The 23,335-nt window shown below is 37.7% G+C and overlaps 1 long non-coding RNA gene and 1 pseudogene across 1 annotated transcript in view; one reads left to right on the top strand and one right to left on the bottom strand.

Moving 5' to 3' along the window:
* LOC118534507 (uncharacterized) overlaps positions 1-3,575 on the bottom strand; it is a 32,413-nt gene extending 28,838 nt beyond the window's left edge. Inside the window, exon 1 of the long non-coding RNA XR_004916716.2 lies at positions 3,433-3,575. This is a non-coding gene — a long non-coding RNA (uncharacterized LOC118534507). The remainder of the gene's footprint in view (positions 1-3,432) is intronic.
* A 12,369-nt stretch (positions 3,576-15,944) lies between these two features.
* LOC144381544 (acyl-CoA-binding protein pseudogene) lies at positions 15,945-16,255 on the top strand (annotated as a pseudogene).
* The last annotated feature ends 7,080 nt before the right edge of the window (positions 16,256-23,335 follow it).

Here is a 23,335-nt window from a genome sequence, read left to right as displayed (position 1 = left end):
CTCCCTCTCCCACTCCCCCTGCTTGTGTTCCCTCTCTCTGTGTCAGATAAATAAATAAAATCTTTAAGGAAAAAATAAATAAATAATAAAATGTAGACTCCAGTGTATTTTCCATTTTCATTTTAAATATTGAACCACAATAATGTTTCCTTACCAACACCAATGCCCAACCAGATTTTTTATATTAGACTGAAAATCTCTCAGGATGCCTTTCCACATACAAGATAAACTGAAACTCCTTATCATGGCCCAAAAGGCCCTTCACAGCACCATCCCTGTTTTTCTTTGCAGACGCCTCCCAGCAAGCCCCAGCATTTACTCTTTGCTCGACCTATACCGAACCCCTAACATTTCATAAACATACCATGCATGCTCCTTTTGTCTTTGCTGCTCGCTTTGCCTAAATGTCCTGCTCCTTTGTTGACCTGACATTTTCCTATATATTTTTCAAGATTCAGTGTACACAGAAGTATCACTATATAAAGGCTTCTTAGCAACAACTCCCTCCTCTTCCCTCCATGTACACTTCCTCTCACTTCCTATCTCCCTATTCCTAGGAAAGTTGGTTCACCTTCTCTAAAGTCCCAGATAACTATGTGAAAACTTTAATTATTGTACAAGTGCACTGTATTAAAGGTATCAGTTTATAAACCTGTTGTCATGAGATGTTCCGCTCCTTATAGGCCCGGAGTATGTCTAACCCACCTTTTTCTCAAAGTACAAGGCAAATGATGGAGCAGTGGTTACTTCTAGTTTTATTTGCTTCGTACTCCCCTCCTTGAAATCCACTGCACCACCATATTCCTCCACCATTGCAGAACTGCTTTCTTTCATTTCTCTGCTCTCATGGCCACAAGATTTGGTTTTCGAGGATGTATGTGACCTCAGATTATCTTTCCTGGGATATAAATATTAGTCACTTAGAACACTTTCCTTTCTGTTTAAACTAGGAAGATATGGTCTAGGAAGCTACTGAGAGTCATGGGTACAGACACAGACATAAAGATAGGGTAGGAGAGTGAAGCACGATCACAGAAGCAGGAATGAGAGAAGGAGAAAAAGCCCTGAGGCACTGCAGACCCTGGTTTGGGGTTATTCAGGTCTACCATAAACAAACCTTTTTTTTTTTTTTTTTGCTTAAGTTGGTTCAACTGGAGTTTTATTATGACCCCAAAATGCTAACTAGCAGAGAAAGAAAATCAACAAATGTGAGGGAGCTGACAGATGAAGGAGGGAGGGAAAGAAAATTAAAAAGCCAAATGTCACAGGAAATCCTTTCAACTTCACTCAACTCACTCAGTATGCAAGAGTTTTTCAAACTTCTCGTGAGAATTATTAGCGTTGGGTGGCAATCATATGTCAAATCTCCAGGATGAAAGATAAAAATCTTTGTAATAAACACAAGAATCTACTCTGCAAATCATACAATAACAATGAGAACAGAACTTTAAAACTCCTTGGTTTTAAGTTAAAACTTCTCTATTTATAAATTTAGAAATCTTCCAGAAAAAAAAAAAGATTAATAGTATGTGGTTATGTTAATTTGGCCACTAATTTCCAAAAGTTTGTGACATTATTATGAGATAAGAATAAAAGCAAATTGCAAATTTTGCTCTCTAAATTGACCAACAATTTAAAATATTGAAAAGTTAATATAAAAGGCTTTTAGAGTCTGATGGATATTTTGCAGTTTTGAAAAAGATAATTATTCTATATTGATTTTTTAAGTTTTAGAGTCTAACAAACCATGTGTAGGATTTTCAGTACCAACCTGTCTACACTTCCTTTAAAAAATACATATTCTTTGAATATTGGCCCATCAAATTGACAACCCATTAGATTTTATCATCATGGAATATGCACTAAGAGCAATATGCTAGGTGCGGCCTAGAAGCTGCCGATCCGAAGTAATTTTTCAAATGGAAATGAATTCAGCAATCTAGGGAAATACTACCACAAAACAATGCCTTACTGAATCTCATTAAATCAATTTGGAAAGGCATATGGGTGGAAAGGTAAAAATAAATCAGCAAGATTAAAAAGGAAGTATATTGCTTTGTAACAAAGAGAGAGGAGGTGTAGCATCTGGTTGCCAAGTAACAGGATTTTAAGTAGGAATCATTTGTCTTCCTTATAGAATAAGGCAATTTTGAAGATTAGAGCAAAATACTGTTTGCATATGGTCCAGTTCACACAAATGGCCTTTCCCTCAACAAGACCTACTCCATCTTTCAGGAGGGAGATGAGCTTTCGCTGGAGGAGCTATTGCCTAGCAACAAGATGCTAAGAAGGCGAGCTGAGTCCTCTCCAGAAAGAGCTCCCTCTCTCTCCCCACTGCACTGCAATGACCTCTAGCACAGACTGGTGCCCTTGAGAGAACCACCTTAACAACCAGAAAGCTACGGGAGAAGAGCTTTGCTAAGATCACTACAAGGTCTAAGCCGCTGCTTTTCTTTTTAAGCAGATCACAGTGCTCATGCTTCTGTGCTTAGAGCTACACAAAGCATTTTCACAGACATGCCTTCACTTCGTTTAAGCCCCTGGCTCTCATCGGGATTGAGGCACATGACTAACTACCTGACTGACTCCAGGCCTCAGGTCTAGCTGGTCTTACCTGACTACCAAATGTTTGCTGAAAAGAACTGAAGGAACTCCATCATCTTTGCCAGGGGCTCGGGTGTTAAACCCACCAGCCCCACCCTACCAGACGCAGGGTCACAAATCCTCTTTGAACCTCTTCTTCCCAGTGTGACTAGTCCTTTGCTCCTTTAACCCTTCAATCTCACCTCCTTGATAACGATTTTAAGTTTTTTTTTTTTTAATTGGGCCCTAATAAGCACACAGTGCTAGGTGCTGGAGATAAAATTAGGAACAAGACATAGTTCCTGTGGGAGCTTATAGGACCCCATGGGCAGGCTGCCTGGAGATAATACCTCCACTGAGGAAGCTAGTGGGGCAAAAAGGTGGGAGTGGCTGGAAAGCGAGGTGGAGTGGAGGCGGGGAAGAAATCGGGCAGAGAGAACAAAGGCAACAGGAAACAGGGATCCTGAAGCCAGGGGACTATGTTACCCTCTATCCTTATAGCTCAGTATTTGTAAATTTTTAGTTACGAGTCAGATTGACTCAATAACTTCTTCTTGCAACCTAGCCTACAACCAAAAACAGCTCACACGTCTATTACAAACACTGTCGTATTTCACCAGTCTCCTATTCAAATTACATTTAATCAAAATGGACATCCACATGTTTCCAAACAGGGGACAGGGCTTGGAATGCACTCAAAATAATCATTCTTAAGGCTATAGGACAGTACAATAGAGTATTTACTTGTAAATCTTTTGTCACATTGCAAATATCCGAGAAAAACCAAGAAATGTATTCTGAGCCATCCGGGTACTACCCTTGCAAATGTCTGTATTCACATGTACTCACCTGCTCCTAGATGCAGGTCTTATTTTTCTTTCAAAGGAGAAAAAGAGGCATGCCAATTGGCTATGCTTGTTTCAAAAATAAAACGTTTAATTTCTGAAGCAGTGTTTCTGAAAACACTACGCCCAGAACTAGAGCTTCAGGCTTCTCGGATTTGCTCTTTAGAGCTGGGCGTCTACTCTGCCTCTCTGCTGCCCCCGTGTGCGTTGACAGAACAAAGCAGCACAGCAAACCTTGTCTCAGAACAAACCTGCCAAGCCGTAGAACTTCAAGAAAGGAGGCACGATGCGAACAAGCACAAGTTTTCTCGCAGATTCCAGGAATCCGGATTTGTTGTGACTCAATCACTGTGCAGATGGGTATCTATTGACTAATATTTTCAGGACTTGTTTCGAAGAGAGGAGAATTTTTTCAATATCGGAAGACAGCTCAAGATATATATTTAAATCATATGAAGATCAAGAAAGGAGGATTTAATTGGCTAATTAAGGCTCCAGCTTGTACAATTACAGAACAATTACTGCTCAGCCGAGAACCAAACTTCACTGGGGTTTTTTTTTTTTTCACCTTAGAAATGCTAAACCATTCCTTGCTAGTGGAATGGTATACATCAAGGACTTCATCAAGCTTTCTTATCTTACTAAAGCTAACTATATGTATTTCCTTTAAAAATAAGCTATTTTCAGAAAGTTGTATTACATACAAAATGTGAAAGAAAATTTCTATTCTGGGGCTAACTTTTCTAGAGTGCCCTTCAAATATGCCAACCCTCTCGTCTTTATTTCTATTCTGTGCCTTAGAGATTACAAGTATTCCTATACCTTCACCTATCATTCCTCGGCAGATGGTTTGCAAATGGTTCCCTAGCTTCTCTTATATACTAGAAATTAACCTTTCAATGTTTCACCCGTCTCAAATTAAAAGGATAACTTCTTCTGCCCCCAAACTTTCTTCCATACTGATTTTCCTATATTTGGGGTTTTCTTACCATCTTTCCAGTCTTAACACTCAAAATTTATTTTTGAATCCCTTTCCCTTTCCTCTGTATTCATTTTCAACCTGTCAATGCTAGGAACCCCACCACAAGCCTGCTTACCACTAGCTGGAGGCTCCTGGTGAAAAGTAGATGCTTAATAAAGATTTATAGATGGATTTTTGATGGATGGATGGATTGATAAATGGATTGGGAAAAAAAGATATTAGACAATCAAAATTTTGGGTGAAAAAAAGGCTGAAAGGATAGGTATGCTATAACAGGGAGATGGAATCTAATTCAAGGTACAAAAGGGATAGGTTATCATGATGTGATTTTAAAGCTAATCTTTATAAGATAAGAAATGGTTAATCAAGTAAAAAGGAGAAAAGCATTCCAGCCTGAGTGGTGTTCTTAACCTCTGAGGTAGGAACGAGCCTGACATCTTCATATAATTGCAACATGCATAGAGGAGAGAGGAGGGCAAGATGATGAAGTATCCAGAGTGGAATGCTGGTTGAAGGTTTTTTTAATCCCCCTTTGGCATATTGATAGCTTTTTTTAGCAGGTGAATCATGCATTCATGCCAACTGCCTGTTCCTCATTTGAGATTTGAAATTTGAGATTGAAATTGGGTCTTACAGCACATGTGATTAGATTTTTATCCTAAGAGCAAAGAAAGCTGTGGAAGAGATTTAACCAGGGAAGTGACACATTCTGATCTGAGCATATAAAATACACTAGAACCCTTCCATAACACAGTAAGTGTGGTCCAAAATGCTCACTGCCACGAAATGTGTTGTTGTGTTATGGTTAGGTTAATGAAGTGACCAGGATGAGCCTACTAGGACAGAGTGGGAGTCCAGAAGTGCTGTCCAAATTTCTCCAAGTCAGGGCCCGGGTTCCAGCCTCATTCAGCACCACCTTGTGGCAGCTGTTCGTCTAGGTTAAATATTGGTAGGAATGATTCTGAGTGCTACAGCTGGGATTTCCAAGACAGTGGCAGTAATATCAAGAATCTCATGTCTTGCTGACACCATGTAGGGAAACTGAACTGGAAGAAAACTGAAGACATGAAAGTTCCTCATCTACTTCCCAAGACATGAGTTCCTGGTATTTCCTCAATGGGCATTACCTTCCTTTCTTTGGGCCCCTGCACCAAAAGATGACAACTTTGGCCTCCTATTTGGGAGTGGGGGGAAGATAGAGAATAACAACCAATCACAAATTGCATTATATCCAATTTCTCTTAATTGTTGGTGGTTGTCATGGACTTTTATGGTAACATTCCAACTGTTATATGGAAACTGGATTATAGGTGGAAAAGAGGTGGTTTAGTTAGCAGATCAGTAGGAGGCAATTGCAAAAGCTCAAATGAGAGATGAAGGTTTCTTTTATTTTAACACTTTTTTTTTTTTTGAGTAATCTCTATGCCCAACATGGGGCTCGAACTCAAGAGTCACATGTCCTACCAACTGACCCAGCCAGGAGCCCTGACAGATGAGAGTTTCTTAAACTAAAGTGGCAGCTGCAGAATGGAAGTAAGGGGGCATATCTGAGGTATTTAGGAAGCAGAATCAGCTGGCTCAGTGATTGATTGGATGTCAGGGAGTAGAGGAGTAAAGTGTCAAGAAAGACCTGTGATCACCCAGGTTTCCTCCATGAAAATATGGGCAGATGGTGGCTTAGTATATGGACATACTTGGGCGGAAACATTTTCAGGAAGAGATCACGAGTTCAGTTTTGAACATATGTTTGACCCGAGACACTGAAGTGGATCTGTTCCTTAAGCAAATGTCTCTGCATGTCTTGATCTCAAGCAAATAGGTCTGACTAGAGGTAAAAATTTGGGACCTATTGCTGTGAAGGTGGCAATTGATGTGATTGGAAAGAATATGATTGCATAGGGAAACAAGGTAAATTAAAAAAGAAAAAAAAAGGGACTAGGACTCAAGAATGAGAAAAGTAGGGAGAATGTGGTGGTATCGAAGCCAGAAGAAGGAAATGTCTCAAGATGGGATGAATAGGAAACCATGCTGAAAGCTGTTTTGAGGTCAAGCAAATCAAGACAGAAAATGATCTGACCCATCGATTTGGAGAGCAGGGTGACCTTAGCAAGAAGAGTTGTGTGGAAGAAGTCAGAATAAAAACCAGACTGGAGTTATTTGCTAATTTATTGAGAAATTTTAAAAGGCAAAGTGGCATGTTTAATTTTTTATGATTGAGGAGGTATAAGCAGTTAGCCTAGATATTTCTTTGAAACAGTTTAGTAGTAAAGAAAAAAAGAGACAGGGCTATAGGTGAGAGGAAATTCTGTTTTTAAGATGGGATAGATTTGAGAATATTGAGAGGAAGGTGCCAAGAATGATGGAGGAAGCAATGACAGAGGATAGGGAAAAGATCCAAAATGTAAGATTCTTGAGGAAGTGAGAATGAGTGGCATTGAGAATACAGGAGAGGTTGACCTTCGATCAGAGGAGGAAGAGTTCCACTGTTGCCTAGGACGGGTCGGGGGGCGGGTGTTGCCAATGATGGCGTTCTCACAGATTCTGTGGTTGGAAGTTCCCACAGCCTGGGTTTACACTCTTTTGTTAACCTCCAAACCGGTCACCCTGTGTTGGACCACTTTCTACTCCACAACATTCAGCACAGTTTGGCAAATGACATATCATAAAGAACTACTTCAATAAGGTCACTCCTCCACTTAAACATCTTCAGCCACTACAAAGAAGGATCCGGGAGAGGAGGTGCTGGATGCTGAGTTAAAACCAGGTCAATATAAAGGACCTGGCCTTAGCTCAGCTGTATATTCATGCAAATCTTTTCACTCCTCTGTCCCTGTCTTACAAACTCCTTTCTTTACACATCCTGGCTTCCCTGAGTTGTTGCCACTTACATCATGACAGATCATCAATGATCAAGTTTCGGTTCCTTTTTATTTCCTCCACAACTTACACCAATGACTCTCTCGTAAGAAGCCTGCAACACTCATTTGGTTCTCTTCCTGTACTAATTTATATTGCAGTTGAAATTCCCATGGCTTTACCCAAGGCTTCACAGACAGGCACCATTGGTGGTTATATCTAAGAGACACTAGCAGAGTACTTTTTGCATTACACACACACACACACACACACACAGATTTGTAATATTTTGCAACAGTCATAGGAAACAGACATAGGAAAGGAAAACAAGAAACGAGACAAGAGGTCTTCAAGAAGTCACTTCTGCCACAGTATCATGCTAAAACTCATAGTCACATTTCCACACGAATGTTCAAAGCATATTCTCAATGGAAATATGCTCAAAAGAAGCCACTTCAGAAAGTCAGAAAAATTAAATCGAGTCTAGTGCCCTAATTGTTTGACTTTGAGCAAGTCATTTCCCCTTTGGGTCGCAGGGTCCTCATTTGTACAAAAAAAGGGAGAGAAACCAAATAATCTCCCATTTTTCTTCTAGTTATAACATTCTATAAAGCCCTTTTTGAGAATGAGGCTGATTATGGCTGAATAGGCATTTTAAGATTACAGAGATAGCTACCACAGAGTGATGATCTTACAATTCATAGTCCTTTCTTTGCATTTACTATGGAAGGAAAAAAAAGTGCTGAGTGGTGTTTTCATTCTCTCTGAGCCACATCGTCCTTCCTAGGGAAAGCCGACTACCACATTTAGAATATGAAGTGATTAAACCATAACACTCTTCAAGTGCTTGCAATTTGAGGCAATGTTTGATGATGAATGATTACACAGATAGCCCCACGGTACAACCTAATATGAAAAATTTGCTTTTAGGTCAGACTCTAAGCATCAAACTATTCCCATAAAGAAAAACAATTCAATGTCCTTACTGTTAAACAGCAAATAATGACTCTAGCAACAATAACAATTATTTCACCCTTGCAACTTAGAGCAATTTCTGTGTAAAATAATCAGCTAACATTTTCCTGAGTTTCTTGAAAAGAAGCAACACTTTCAAATAAAACACAGACATAAGACTCAGTTTATTGATTACATGAAGGAATGGACTCTTGAATAAATACACAGAGCTAAACTCTATTCATCTATTCACTAATAAATACGTAAACAAAGACTAAGATTAGTCATTGTGTGGTTAGAAATTAAGGTCCTGGTTCAAAGAGCAATAGCACCTGAAGGAGGAAGGTCCTTCTTCTAGTGCGGTAGGCATAATAATGGCCTTCTAAAATGCCCACATCCTAATTCCTCGAATCTGTGACTATGTTACCTTCCATGATAAAAGGGACTTTGCAGATATGATTAAATTTAAAATTTTGAAATGAGGGGTGCCTGGGTGGCTCAGTCAGTTAAGCGTCTGCCTTCAGCTCAGGTCTTGATCCCATGGTCCTGGGATCCAGCTCCAGGTCGGGCTCCCTGCTCAGCAGGGAGCCTGCTTCTCCCTCTCCCTCTGCTGTTTCCCCTGCTTGGGCTCTCTCTCTCTCTCTCTCTCTGTCAAATAAATAAATAAAATCTTTAAAAAATTTTTTTTGAAATGAAGAGATTATCCTGGTGGTTCCAACATATTCAAAAGGACCCTTATAAGAGCAAGGTGAGAGGGTCAGAGTCAGGGAAGACACTGCACCAGTGGAACTAGAGGTCAGAGTGATGTGGGCGCATGAAACAATTATTTACCACAAACTGTTTTATTCTCCTTCTGTATCAATTCTACACACAGCTTTTAAAAGAGGTAAAGGAGCAAATGCAAAATTACATGAATATATTTGTATTACTTTTTAAATGGCTCTGATAAGTCTTTTCATGGTTTACTTTTAGGTAAACATACTAGTTTCCTCTTGTTGCTATCACAAATCGCCACAGACTTAGTGGATTATGAATACTGTTAAAGATTTTCATGGAAAGAGTCATAGTGTTTTTCACTGTGTGTGTATGTGTGCCTAAGTTAACTGAATAGAAAATGCCTAAAGTTCTCACAAGTGTGGTTCAGTCCATCTCAACAAATTCCTTCATCGTTCTTATAATATGCTGAATTAAAGCCTCCTCTAGATGTTGTTAAATAGAGAAAAATGAGCCATTCATGTCCACTTATCACCAATAAATAATACGCAATTTTCTTCTGAATAGAAATAATTCACAGCTATCAATTTCTGATGGGATCCCACGTTGTGGTTGGTGCCGCGCACAGCACTGGGAACTCAGAGACAAGGATGATGTCACCGCTGGTCTCAAGGAACTCAGGTCACCCTACAGGAGGGGGTGATTTCAATTGTTTTATAATTTTTTATCAGGCTAGTGTATCAAGCTATTTCTACCCAACAACAGGTAACATTTTATCTGCCTCAAAATATCCTATGTGCCATTGTTTCAATAATACAAGTCCACTTGGACTATTTTATTTAGAGACACACTGTATCTTTGAATAAAAGATTATAGCTCCTAATAAAGATGTAATATTTATAGAGCATTAATTTTGAAAATGCTTCTTGACAGTGCATGACTTTCTTGCATGGCTGGATATGGAACTCATGTTAACGCCTCATTTAGTCTCCAAACTTACAGTGGAAAATATTTATTTTACTTTTTTCACTGAAACCATAAAATTAAGCATTGTTAAATGTTAGCTGCTGAGAGATTCTATGTACCAGATCACCCAAAGATAGGAGCTCTCTCTCATTTCCGTGGAGCCAAGGGTCTTAGGGAATCCAGGAATCTGTAGAAGAGTTTCAAGGAATTTGTTAACCCCTGGAAACGGCAAGCAATGGGGTGTGTGTGTCCTACGTACACCTGTGCACCTGCATTCTTTCAGTGATAGGGTCCGTAAATGTCATCAGCGCTTAAAGGGGTCTAAAAAGAGAAATATTGCCTCTCGGTGGGCTAACTTCAACAGGCTTCAAAAGGTTAGATATTTGCAGTTTCCATTCTTACCCCAATTACACCACCCTCATTATACCATGGTCAAATCATTGCATCTTTCATTGCTTCACATTTTTACTTCCTAAAACAGGGCTAAATCTGATTCCCTTCAGCCCCATATTATTCAGGGCTCCACTTGGAGACAGAGGGAGGGAATAAATATCCAGACCTCACTCTCTTCTCCCTCTGACCTCATGCCAGACCTCTCAGCAGCTGAACCTAACTGTAAGCCAAAGTGCAAAGTTGCTTGGTGATATCCTCCTCATAGCCTATCCTTGCACAGAAAAAAGAAGGGTGGAGATGCATAGAGAGTAGATCCTGGGGGATGAGGCATGGTGAGTAAAAGCAAGCTATCTGGCACATGCCCTTAGGTATGAAGTTCTTAAAGTGACATGTACTGAAATGTGGTTTTACACTTGCTCTTTCACTTCTTCAGGTTCTTATCATATGCCACCTCTTCGGTGAGACCTTCTCTCATCACCCTATTTGAAGTAGCAAGCTGCCTTACCCCTGCCTCTGACTCCCCATCCCCCTGCCCTGCTTGGAGTTTGATGGGAGCACTATCATCATGACACAGGCTGTGCACCTCACTTTTGTTGTTTTTTGTTTTTTTGGTCAGCCTTTCCCCCACTAGGCCATAAGCTCCAACAGCCTTTCCCCCACTAGGCCATAAACTCCAAGAGCCTTTCCCCCACTAGGCCATAAGCTCTGTCTCTTAGAACACTGGCTATCTTCACTGCTGGCATCAGCAATATCCTATACCCAATAGATACTCAGTATATACTTATTAAACAAATGAAGGAAAGTATAAACCAACTTCGGAAAGAAAATCCTCGTGCTGTGTTTTAAAAATGGAAACAGGCCTATTAATAATAAAACTGTTTTTCTTATTTCAAAATCACTACAGATGCCTACTGCTAGTTTTCATTATCTGACCTTGATTTCCTAAATCATTCCTTTTCCAAATTTCACTTTCTTTCTTTAAACAGCTCAGATATCCTTTTCTATGTAGTCTTTCCTGTTTTGTCAAAGGTGATTGTTGTGTCTGATGAGCTTAGGAGGAGAGTATCTCTAACCTTTATAACTCTCCTCACAGTTATTTGCATGCATATCTTACCAGCAAAACTGCATTCCAAGTTCTTCAAAGGGTTTGTGATTTGAGCAACGTCCATATTCTACAGCCCTGAGCACAATCCGCTGCCTGTAACGTGTTGAAGAGCATTAGCCCTGGAGTCAGGGGACCTGCATTTAACTCCTGCCTCTGTGCTCGCCACAACATGCTGCCATTTAAGGTCTCTAAGCTATGTCATGGGGTAGCTACAAGGGTTAAATGAGATGATACATTTAAACCATTAGCCAATAAATGCTCAATAAAGCATATCCATCATTAGCTTAGTGTGTGTTCAGTGTCTGTTAAACAAACGAATGGTTATAGTAGGATGTGGAAGAATGAAATCTGTACAAGATATAATCTTCCCATGGCCTTGTTTAGTGATGTATGGTGGGTCCTTTATGTGAGCTAGAAAAGAAATCAGGGTCAAGAGTACAGGTTCTTGAGTCAGATTGCTCAGGATCAAACCCATCCTTACTATCTGTGTGACCATGACCAGTTATTTAACTTTTCCACCCTTGAGTTTTCTCACCTATGTAACCGATTGAGAACAGAGCCTGGAAGTAGTAAATGATCAATATCACTAATTATTATAGACATTAAAAAGGACACCACACTGAAAAAAAAAAGTTTTCTTTTAATCTGATAGGCTGTTAGACATTCACAAATTTTATGAATTTAGTTTGCATGCTAATAAATAAAGAGCTATAATTAATCTTTTTGGAGCCTCTCATTGCCATGGTCTTTTCTTTTCAAGATAGGATTATACCATAGACATTTAAAGAGAAAATTACTTCAAAACAAGCAATGTTCCAAGGAGGTAAAATATATCTTCAAAAATCCTTTTATGTATTTGTTAAAAGTAATCCTCAAAGCAGCTGTTATTAAAACTTTCTACATTCTATCATCCAACAGGGTTATTTCACAATCATTAATAATTAATCATAGGCTTCTGATTCATTCTTGTATACTCTAAAAATAGATACCACGAATAGGCTTAGAACCTTAGCAACAGAATATTGAGTATGCTATCAGCCTAACCTAGGTACCTACTCACATTTTGCAAACAGATCTGTCTCAGAATTGCTAAACTGCAAGGTATTTCGTGGCAAAATCAGACAACATGTTTTTCCTATTTGCAGTTATTTCAAACTCATCTCACTAAAAGCCTCAACATTTCTTCTGCTCTCTATTTGCCTGGCAGTAGGGAACAAAGAGCTTGTGCTACCATCTTGAGACCCTGAACATGGATCCCATCACATATGAAGCCTACTAAATCAGTACCAACCTGGCCAGTCACCTGATGGTGTTTCTGATGTCTACCACGTGACAGATACTTGAACAAGCTCTGATGAATGAGAAAATGTCATTAATACTGGTAGCATCTAATCTTTAATTAATTTTAATTTAACTTGTTCAATAAGCAGTGTAAAGCATTATTCTATATATTTTACAACTATGAGTTCATTTAACCTTCATAACAACCCCATGGGGAAACTAATACAAAAGTTAAGTATGCCTCCAAGAGTCACACTTCTAATAAATGGGAGATCCAGAATTGAAACTCAGGCAGCCTGAGTCCTGAATCCAAGAAACCTAGGCCTTAAACAATCCAACAAACCAGTAAACTAAAAGTCTGGTTAATAAATTTCTAGATAGCTCTTGACTTAACATCAGGACAAATATGGGGATGGATTTGGTGTGTGTTTCATGTGAGTATATGTGTTCCTTAACTTAGTTTCAAAATACTCAACCAACCAAGTGATAGTCTACGTATGGATTTCACTAATATGAAAGAGTGCAAAGAGTTAAACATAAAGGTGGATATCATAGTCTGATACAAAGCTGCAGAGGCAACAACTGAAAAGACTCAAAACTTTACAACAAGTAGTCCTGAGCTCACCTAAGAGTAGAAAATAGCATTTCCTCTTTTTTCCTTATGAAAAAGTAGTCACTTGCTCTTTCTCAGATAGATGGATAGATAGATAGATACGTAGATACATAGATGATAGATAAATAGATAAACAGATAGATAGATAGAGTTGCTCAGGCCATTCACCACATGCGGCTGGTAGCCATCATTGGACAGCACAGATACGGAGTATGCTCACCACCATAAAAAACTTCTTCTCTAGAGAAAGATGGGGGCCACTATCAGTCCCATCCCCTGAAAGTGGTACTGATTTATCTTTTCTGATTTACTTTATTTTTGTGTCCTCACAGAGCCACACAATTAAGTTTAAGAAACCATCTACTGTAAACATTGAAATTATTTGGCAACATTTACTTTATCAGATACTTCGTTCAGTCTGCCAACATTCTCTGATGAAAATCATTGGCGAGGTTTCATGGATTTTTTTTTTCTTATATGACATCCTTCCAAGTAGCTGAAAGTAGAGAGCTTAATATATGTAATTTTTTAACCAAAGAAAATACAATGCATAGCTTATTGTTTTCTTTACCTAAAAGTTTCATCTAGCCTCATTCATTATTAGGAAAGAAAATCACCTCTACCATGTTGTCTATCCTGACTTGTGCTCACCTCACTCTGTCTCTCAGAATTGTATCCAAATGCATGAAACGATTTCTGTATTTAACTTCCATAATATATCACTGATAGACTGGCAACAATTAAGCCACTGAGTTAGCAACTAATAAAATTTAGGCATGATTATTTTACCATAAATATTAGAGTAGTTCCTCCATAATTTCTTTTGTTAAAGTAAAGTGAATTATAATATCTATTAATACATTCCTCCATCAGATACTTAATTATCACTTATTATATGCCTGATAATGTATTAGGTGTGCCCTCAAAGTTCTTACAACACAATTCAACTCAAATTACTGAAATAAAAAAGTGGTATCTGTTGCGCTTTGAGTTCCCATAGGATGATGGTGATTGCCTAAATTCAAATCTCTGCTCACTTTCTCCAAAACCACACAGATCCCAAAAGGGAGCAAATAAAACTAGCCATAACCCATGCCTACCACATGACTGGGAGACAGAGATTGCGACAAATATCAATTTACATGGAAGTAGGGTCTAAGCATCCAAAGCTGGAGAACCACTCCAGGGCCTCGGCCAGATCAAAAACAAGGAGAAGAGAGTGGGGTACAGCAGCAACAGAATCCACAACGATATAACATCACTCCCAGGAGGAGAAAGTTCCACATGGACTGGAGAAATGCCGGGAATAAAGATAAGACCTGCTAGATCAGAGCACTGGCTCCTGGAGAACTGAAAGGAAGGGGCAGAAAAGTGCACAGGAGTGGAAGCAACAGTCCCGAAAAAGGTACGGCCTCTGGGGGAAAGAGAGAGCTCTTGGTGGACACATCCCTTGGAGGCTAGGTGGTAAAGGGAGCAGCAGGTGTTGAGATTAAGGAGAACTAATAAACCAAAGAGACTGAGAATCAGAAGATACACCAACTTGCTTCTCCACAAAGAGGAAATTGTACTTCTCTGTCCAACAGAATAAGCCATTCTCAAACCAGAAATCTCAGTGAGCCTCTCCAATATCTCACCTTTGCATGGGGAACCAAGGGGATAGAAAACAACTTCAAACATGTAACAATCCAGAGAATACAGTCCTCATGAGGCTTCCCTGAGGAATCTACTAGAGGAAGACCTTCAGCCAGCTTGATAGGAATTGAAAAACTTCAACAAAAGGACCTTTGGTGAGCACTGAAGATATTTAATATACATATTTATTTATTTTTAAAGATTTTATTTATTTATTTGACAGAGAGAGCGAGAGAGCACAAGCAGGGGGAACAGCAGAAGGAGAGGGAGAAGCAGGCTTCCCGCTGAGCAAGGAGCCCGATGCGGGGCTCTATCCCAGGACCCTGGGATCATGCACTGAGCCGAAGGCAGACGCTTAACCATCTGAGCCACCCAGGTGCCCCTTTAATATACATATTTAATTACAGACTTAAGACTATAATAAAGGTGGGGCAAAGAGATGAAAGAATAGTATGTACCTGTTAAATATTCTGACAGAATTTAAAAATATAGCTAAGTAAATGGGAGGAAAAACAGGAAAAGGAAGGAAAAAAATGAAACACATTTTCTGAATACTGTATACTGAGACCATCTTAAGCTGACAAATCAAATAGTAGAAGCCTAAATAAGGAATAAAGGGACTAAGGTAATAAAGGTAATCATTAGAAAAAATACAAATTTTCCTAAACCAAATTAAATACTCTGTCCACTCCAGACCCCTTAAAAAACAAAAAAGCAAGGAAACAGACCACATGGTGAATCATAGTAACTATCACAATATGTACAGTAAATATAAAAAAATAATAAGAGTTCATTACTGATGTGACCAAACATATTAGTCATATCAATGTATGTCAATGAGGTTAATTTACTTATTAAACAGATTTTCAGATTGATTCACAAAGTAAAACCCAACTCTATGCTACATACTATCAACATCCTTAAGGGGTTTAAGGAATGTTAAAAATAAAGAGATGGACAAAGTTTTATCAGACAAATATAAATAATAAAAATGCAGGGTTCCCTGGAATCCTTGCAACCCTGCCAGCATGTCTCAGGCTGAGTTTGACAAAACTGCTGAGGATGCTAAGCACCTCAAGACCGAGCCAGCAGATGATGAGATACTGTTCACCTACAGCCACTATGAACAAGGAACTGTGGGTGACACAAACACAGAGCAGCCTAGGCTGCTGGATTTCAAAGGCAAGGCCAAGTGGGATGCCTGGAATCAGCTGAAAAGAATTTCCAGGGAAGATGCCATGAAAGCTTCCAACAACAAAGTAGAAGATCTAAAGAAAAAGTCTAGGGGCACCTGGGTGGCTCAGGTCATGATCTCCAGGTCCTGCGATTGAGCCCCGCACCGGGCTCCCTGCTCAGCTGGGAGCCTGCTTCTCCCTCTTCCCCTCCCCCTGCTTGTGCTCTCTCTCTCTCGCTCTCAAATGAATAAATAAAATCTTGAAAGAAAGAAAGAAAGAAAGAAAGAAAGAAAGAAAGAAAGAAAGAAAGAAAGAAAGAAAAAGAAAGAAGAAAAAGTATTGAATATAAGAGACTGGATTTGGCTGCTAGCAGTGCATTTCATCTAAACTGCTATAATGCCTTGTTTTCTAATACTGTGGATGACATGAAATAATGAAAATAACCTGTTAACCTAGATCCTGAAGACTGTACAGGATATGGGTCTAACAGAGTAGGAACTGAAATGGTTACTGACCTTCGCTGAGTAGTTTTTATCTGTAGATCAAAAGTGCATTTGTTACTTTAAATACATACACACATACATATATAAATGCAAGGTTGACATCTTGATATTGGACAAGGTATAAATCATCACAAAAAGTATTAAATGAAACAAGGAAAGACATGTTAGAATAATAAAGATCACAATTCATAACAAAGATAATATTCTTAAATAGCCATGAATACAACTACCACATTTATAAAACAGAAACTCCAGGAAATGCCAGGAGAAACATTCAAAAACAAAATAATATTATAAGACTTTAATGTATCATTCCCAGACCAAGAAAATCAAGTGGACAAAAAACAAGAAAGGATAGAAGACACTTCTCACATCATGAATAAAGTTGATCTTATGAATCTATATTGAATTTTAGCACCAATAATAATTTACATACCTTCTTCTCAAAGGCATATGGAACATTCACGTAAGTTGAGCATATATTATATCACATAGAAATCCTCATTTTCATAATAGAGAAATAATTCAAATAACATTCTCTGATCAGAGCACAGTATTAATAGAAATTAACAAGAAAATATCTAAAGTGTCTTTTCCAGCTGAAAATGTAAAACTTTCTATTGAACAACTCTTTGGTAAAAGGAAAATGCTAAATTAAATGTCAGAATTTCTTTTAAAAATAATGATAATAAAAACAGAATGTATGGGATATAATAAAAGCTGTGATTCAAGAAATTCATAGCCTTAAGCACTTAACATCAATAAAAATGAAAGGATAAAAGTAAATGAATTAAAATCCCAACCTGAAATCCTAGGACAAAACAAACACACAAACATTGTAAAGCACAAGAAAGGAAATGGTAAAAATAAAGCAGAAAATAATTATTAGAAAAATATTAGAATTAATAAGTTAAAATGCTGGTTCTTCAGGGTAGAAATCACTTGGTAACTTACTGAGGGATAAAAAAGGGTAAAGGGAAAGCATAAATATACACAATAAGAAATAATCACTGAAAGAGAAGAAATTAAAATACTGAAGAGAATATTTTATACAACTCTATGCAAATAATACAGAGATGAAATAGTAATTTCCCAGTAAGTTTAATTGATCAAAACTGATACCATTAAATAGAGGTGGCTTAAGTAGATTAATTTCCATAGGAAAAAAAAAAATAGAAAAATTATCCAAATCCTACCCCCTTAAAAAGGCAACAGGCCCAGACGGCTTCACAAGAGAATTCCACCAAACCTTCAAACACCAGATGATTCTAATTATGCTTAAATTATTCCAGAACACAGAAAAAGAAAGCATACTTCCCAACTTTTTTTTTTTTATAAAGCAAGTAGAACATTGCTAATTAAACCTAATGAAGATGATACCAGAAAAGCACAATTAAATCCCTCACAGCCACGAACACGAGATTGTACTTTCCCAGCCCCAAGGCTTGGAGAAGGAAAAGTATGGAGAGCTCTGAGGTCAGCTGCCCACAAGCACTATCTTGTATCTACAGGTATCTACACTGCCCTTGCTTTTCCTGCTGGGGAGACCTGAGCCAGCTTTCAGTTGCTGCCAGCACAGGGCCTGGCATTGCAAATCCCAAAGGAAATGAAGGGAAAAGTTTTTATTTTAGCCTCCTACAACCAGGCTGAGTTGCCTTCTGCCCCAGGCCAGAGCTACCATCCACATGTGTTCCAAACAGCTCCCTTTTCCCCATCCCTCGACTCAGGGCTTGCTCACCATTTTCTCCATATTTTTCTCTCCCTTGTTCTTCTGGAGAGGGGGAGGGATTTCGGAAGCGGAAGGGGAAGAGCCAGTAGTCTACTAGGTCCACCTCTTGGGTGGAACTAGAACTTCAGCAGAAAGCGGACATTTGACTAGTTTGACTAAAACTCAGAGTTCTTGAAAGGGAGTGGTGGAAGATAGAAAGTTTTTTTCAAAATTAGGAAGGCAGTGAATGACTTGATTTGGGCTTTAAACTAGACTTGGTAGATCCCTGAAGGTTTTCCAACAAAGGAAGACTTTTATTAAAATCATGTTATAGAAAGATCAATCTAATGATAATCATTTAGGGGGATGTTGCAGTATTCCAGTGTCCCTTCCTAGTCAAAGCACAGGCTTCACGCCAACAGCATCGGCATCACGGGGAACTTGCTACGGTGCAAACTCTCAGACTTAGGGAGTCAGAATCTGCGTTTTAATAAAATCTTCAGGAAATTTATGTGTATGTTAAAGTATGAGAAGCAGTGTCCTAGACATCATAAAACACCACCTGAAAAAAGAAGGGGTAGATGCCGGGGAAATTGTACTTCAAAAAAATGGTTAAGATCAGAAAGACAATCAGGTTTCAAGATTGGGTCACAGTTGATATGTGAATCCTGGCCCCAAGAGCAAATTCATAATGACTTTGACTGTAGTTAATGGCTTACAGCTGCATCTCTGCTTATTTTCAAAATAACTGAAATTGTTAAATTATAGTAATATTTCAATTTGGAAAAAAATCAATAGAAATCCTGCTATTATTCCTTTAACTCTCGAAGATTTTACACGGCTGTGTTTTTAATGAAGCTATCCATCTGATTTTCCATTTTCTCTCTTACATTCTGGTAGATTTAGAGTCTTCCCCCAAAGTTCCCTTTGTCACTAACCTGGGCATTTTTCCAAGCCCAAAGATAGTAGTGAAAATTATAGGCTCTTCCTACATACTTTCCTTTTTTAAGCAACTAGAACTGGGTTCCATATTAGCAAGCCTCAATCTTTCCCTATTTGTAGAGTTTTTTTTAAAACATCTCCTTTTTTTAAGCACCTCCACAGTCTTGATCAAAACACAAAACCTTCCAAAGAAGCTAAGTTCAATAGTGTGCAATTAAGGGTGTTGGTTTATATAGTTTCTATAATTTCTTACTGAATATGCATGCAGTTTTATAAATATCATAATAGAATTACAGAAATGTGAAATCATCTTATACAGTCAAGAGCTGAAAAAGCTACTCATTAATACAGAATGCTATTGATTTGGTTAATATGATATCAATAATATAGAAGTAACAATATAGAAATAGAAATAATAATCATGATGAAAGCTGAGTCCCTCTGTGTAACACAAATGTACTCTTGGAATGCTGTACCTCCATGCTAAAGTTAAAATTAAGAAAATTATTTGACCTCAGCAACATCCTGGTTCACTCTCAACAACAACAGAAAACTTACCTACAGACATGTTTAATAATTAAATATAAGATTATAAACTGAATAGTAATAGAAAAAAAAGTTTTAAAAGTATCTCAGTATTTTTAATGCCCTTCAGAAGAGAGAAAAATTTCTTGCAACCTAATAATTTTTATGTTTTAATAATGACATATTCTCTTCCTTTGGAATCTTAACCTTGCTCTTAAAGTGTCTATCCTTTTTTTAAATTCAGTGTAGAAAGCTTTAATATGAAAGGTGATTCCTCACTTAAAAACAAACTAAAATTAAAAGTTTCTTATGTATTCTTCCAGAATTTTTTTCTATGCATATACTGGTGTCTACATAAAATGTCTATTTTTTTTTCTCTGAAATTCACTATCACTTCTACACTCCTCTTAAGCCTCTGCACCTCTTTTTTTCCCCTCATTTTGTGTTCATGATCCACAGCAAATACATTTTCATATATCTCTCTGATTAAAAACTTAATTTCCAATATTTCCAGTTTCAAAAAACTAAAAAAAAAAAATAGGTGCATGGAGAGTGTTCAAAAACTCTGTTGGTCTCTGTAGTTCTTCTACATAATTAATCTTATCACTTGTCTAAACAAAGTAGGATACATGAGGATACATGATCTTTTCTCCCTGAGAAACTGATGGGCACAAACTCCTTCTTTATCCCTTATTCATGAATTTTTCTCAAAAGCGTACATGTGCACATCCCATTGGGATATACTGCTTCAGAGCAATTATGAAGACTCTACATGGAATAGCTCATTTTCCCTTATGCTGATTGCTCAGACTTTACATTGCTTTTGGACTATGTTAATGTCTTTACTTCACAAAATTCTTTGCTGTACAATATTAAAGAGACACTATCAATTCAAACGTTTGTTATTAGAACTGCAATACTCTTACAGAATGATTGTGACTATAAAGGAGATGGTTTTGAAATTACAGTTAAACAGTTGTTACCAGAATAGACTTTGCTCCTAAATTATGCAAAATAATTAACTTCGTCATATAAAAATCTCAGTGGATTCCGGAAGTTTTAATTGGTCAAGGCAAAGAAAAAAATAAACGAAGCAATATATTCTGGATGGGAGTCCTGGGACTTGTCTGTTGGATAATTAATTTTCAATTAAACAGAAAGCAAAAGAAATGCTATTGAAATCCAACTGGGTCAATAGGGGAAAGGATTCAAAGTGTACATTTATGCTGACATATGCTATGATCTTAGAGAATGAGCCAATTATGAGCAGGTTATTTTTTATGGTCAGTGATGTAGGTATTTCATAAATAAATAACTTTTTAAAAAAGATTTTATTTATTTATTTGACAGGGAGAGAAAGCGAGAGGGAGAGCACAAGCAGGGGGAGTGGCAGGCAGAGGGAGAGGGAGAAGCAGGCTCCCCACTGAGCAGGGAGCCCAATGTGGGACTCGATCCCAGGACCCTGGGATCATGACCTGAGCCAAAGGCAGACGCTTAACCAATAACTTTTTATCAATCTCAGTGGAATGGATCTAAATAGGAGCCACTCTCACTCTCTCTCTTATCCCAAATGAAGTATTAATCTCTACAACTCTGTGCTTATCATGAAATGTGTGTGGATGTACCCTCATATTCAAGCAACCTAAAACTTTCCCTCTAAGTTTAATTTCCTTGGTTAATTTTAAAGATTTTATTTCTGTAAAGAAAACTATGGTGGTAATTGTCTTTATCTGGTTAGTTCTTATTCATGTTTCCTACAAAATTACCTTGTGAAAATGGTCTGAGGCTTAGCACTTTCTGAGGAAAAATAAACATGCCCCTTTTCAATTATGCCCTACTTGTTTTTTTAGGGCAGAATGAAATTTGAAAAAAAATTTAATACTAGCAAATGTAATATCCCTTCACATTCTTTTTAGCACATTAACACAATTATATTAAAATAAATTGCATTTTAAAATCTTAAAATCAGATAATCTGTTTATTATTTAAACCATTCCATACAACAGAAAAAGACAGTTCCTCCAAATTATTTTATGAAGATATGGTAATCTAAATTTTAAAATTCTGATAAAATAGTTTTCAAATGTGTAGATCAATGTCTCTTATAAATATGGATGCAAAATTATAAATGAAGCAATAACAAGTCAACTCAGCAGTATGTTAAAAGACTAATATGATGATAAAGTAGAATTTCTATTAGAAATAAAAGTATTGTTCATAACTGGAATATGTAATAGTACATACACCAATATAAGCAAAAAAGCTTATGACCTTCAAATTAGCAACAATTAAAAAAATAAAATGTAACATCCCCCCCCCCCCCCAGTGCTGGCAAGGATGCAGGGAAATAGAATCTATTTACATCAAAGCTGAGAGTTTAAATTACCTCAAACATTTTAGGAAGAAATAATAAATTATCTATTAAAATTAAAACTTCACATACTTTTGAACCAGAAATCCTATTTTTAATGTAGTTGACCCAAAAAAAGCATCATTGTAGTGGTATTTGTATAATGATGTTTATTGTAGTAGTATTTATAGTGATACAAATAAAAACTGAACAATCAACCCTCTAACACCAGCCCAGTCAGAAGAGATACCAGCCACCCAGCCATAAACATCTGTTTGAAACTGAGAAATATCAGCCCTTCCTAAAGCTTAAATATGCTGGCACATTATATCTTTTGAAGAATTCAAATATTTAATGGGTATCTGGGTGTCTCAGTTGGTTAAGCTTCTGCCTTTGGCTCAGGTCATGATCCCGGGGTCCTGGGATCAAGCCCCGTGTCAGGCTCCCTGCTCAGCGGGCAGTCTGCTTCTCCCTCCCCCACACTGTGTTTTCTCTCACTATCTCTCTCTCTCAAATAAATAAATAAAATCTAAAAAAAAAAAAAGAATTCAAATATTTTACCTGAAAATCTTGCACCCCACTAAATCCAATATCCTACTAATTAAATCACTTTTTTTTTAATGAATCACTTTTGACAAATGATTTGGTTGCCACTAAGAGCCTAGCTGCTAATGGATATGGCATCATAATATTTATTTGACAAAAATAATACTAATAGTAGAATTTAACTGACTTACAAAACAAAGTGCTTTTACGTATAGAACAAGAAATATATGCATCTACTCCACAGATATTTATTAAATGCTTCCTACTTGTCAAGTAGGTACTCCCCTACCTTCTGAGCATGTTGCAAAAACAGATTTGATGCTGACCTTCAAGTTCATGATCATGAGCAAGACAGACATCAATCAAGTAAACAAACAGATGAGTGTGTACACAATTAGAAATTGTGAACAGGATGCTATGAAACAGAATAATGAGGAGGGGTTTCATTCTATAGTTTAGGGAGTCAGGAATGGCCTCTCTGGGAAAATGACATTTCATCCACTAGGGTTGAGAAGTCAGCCTTACAAAAGTAGGGAACAAGTCCTCCAGGCAAGTCAAATAGTCTGTTATTTATTTATGAGACTGGATCGTTTTTCTAAATGAATCACAATGTCTAATTGGTACTTCATTAGTGCTCAATATTTACATGCTGAATCCAACCA

Source organism: Halichoerus grypus, chromosome 4 (genome assembly GCF_964656455.1).
Source record: "Halichoerus grypus chromosome 4, mHalGry1.hap1.1, whole genome shotgun sequence".
Lineage (NCBI taxonomy): Eukaryota > Metazoa > Chordata > Mammalia > Carnivora > Phocidae > Halichoerus > Halichoerus grypus.
This window is presented reverse-complemented; position numbering and strand designations above follow the sequence as displayed.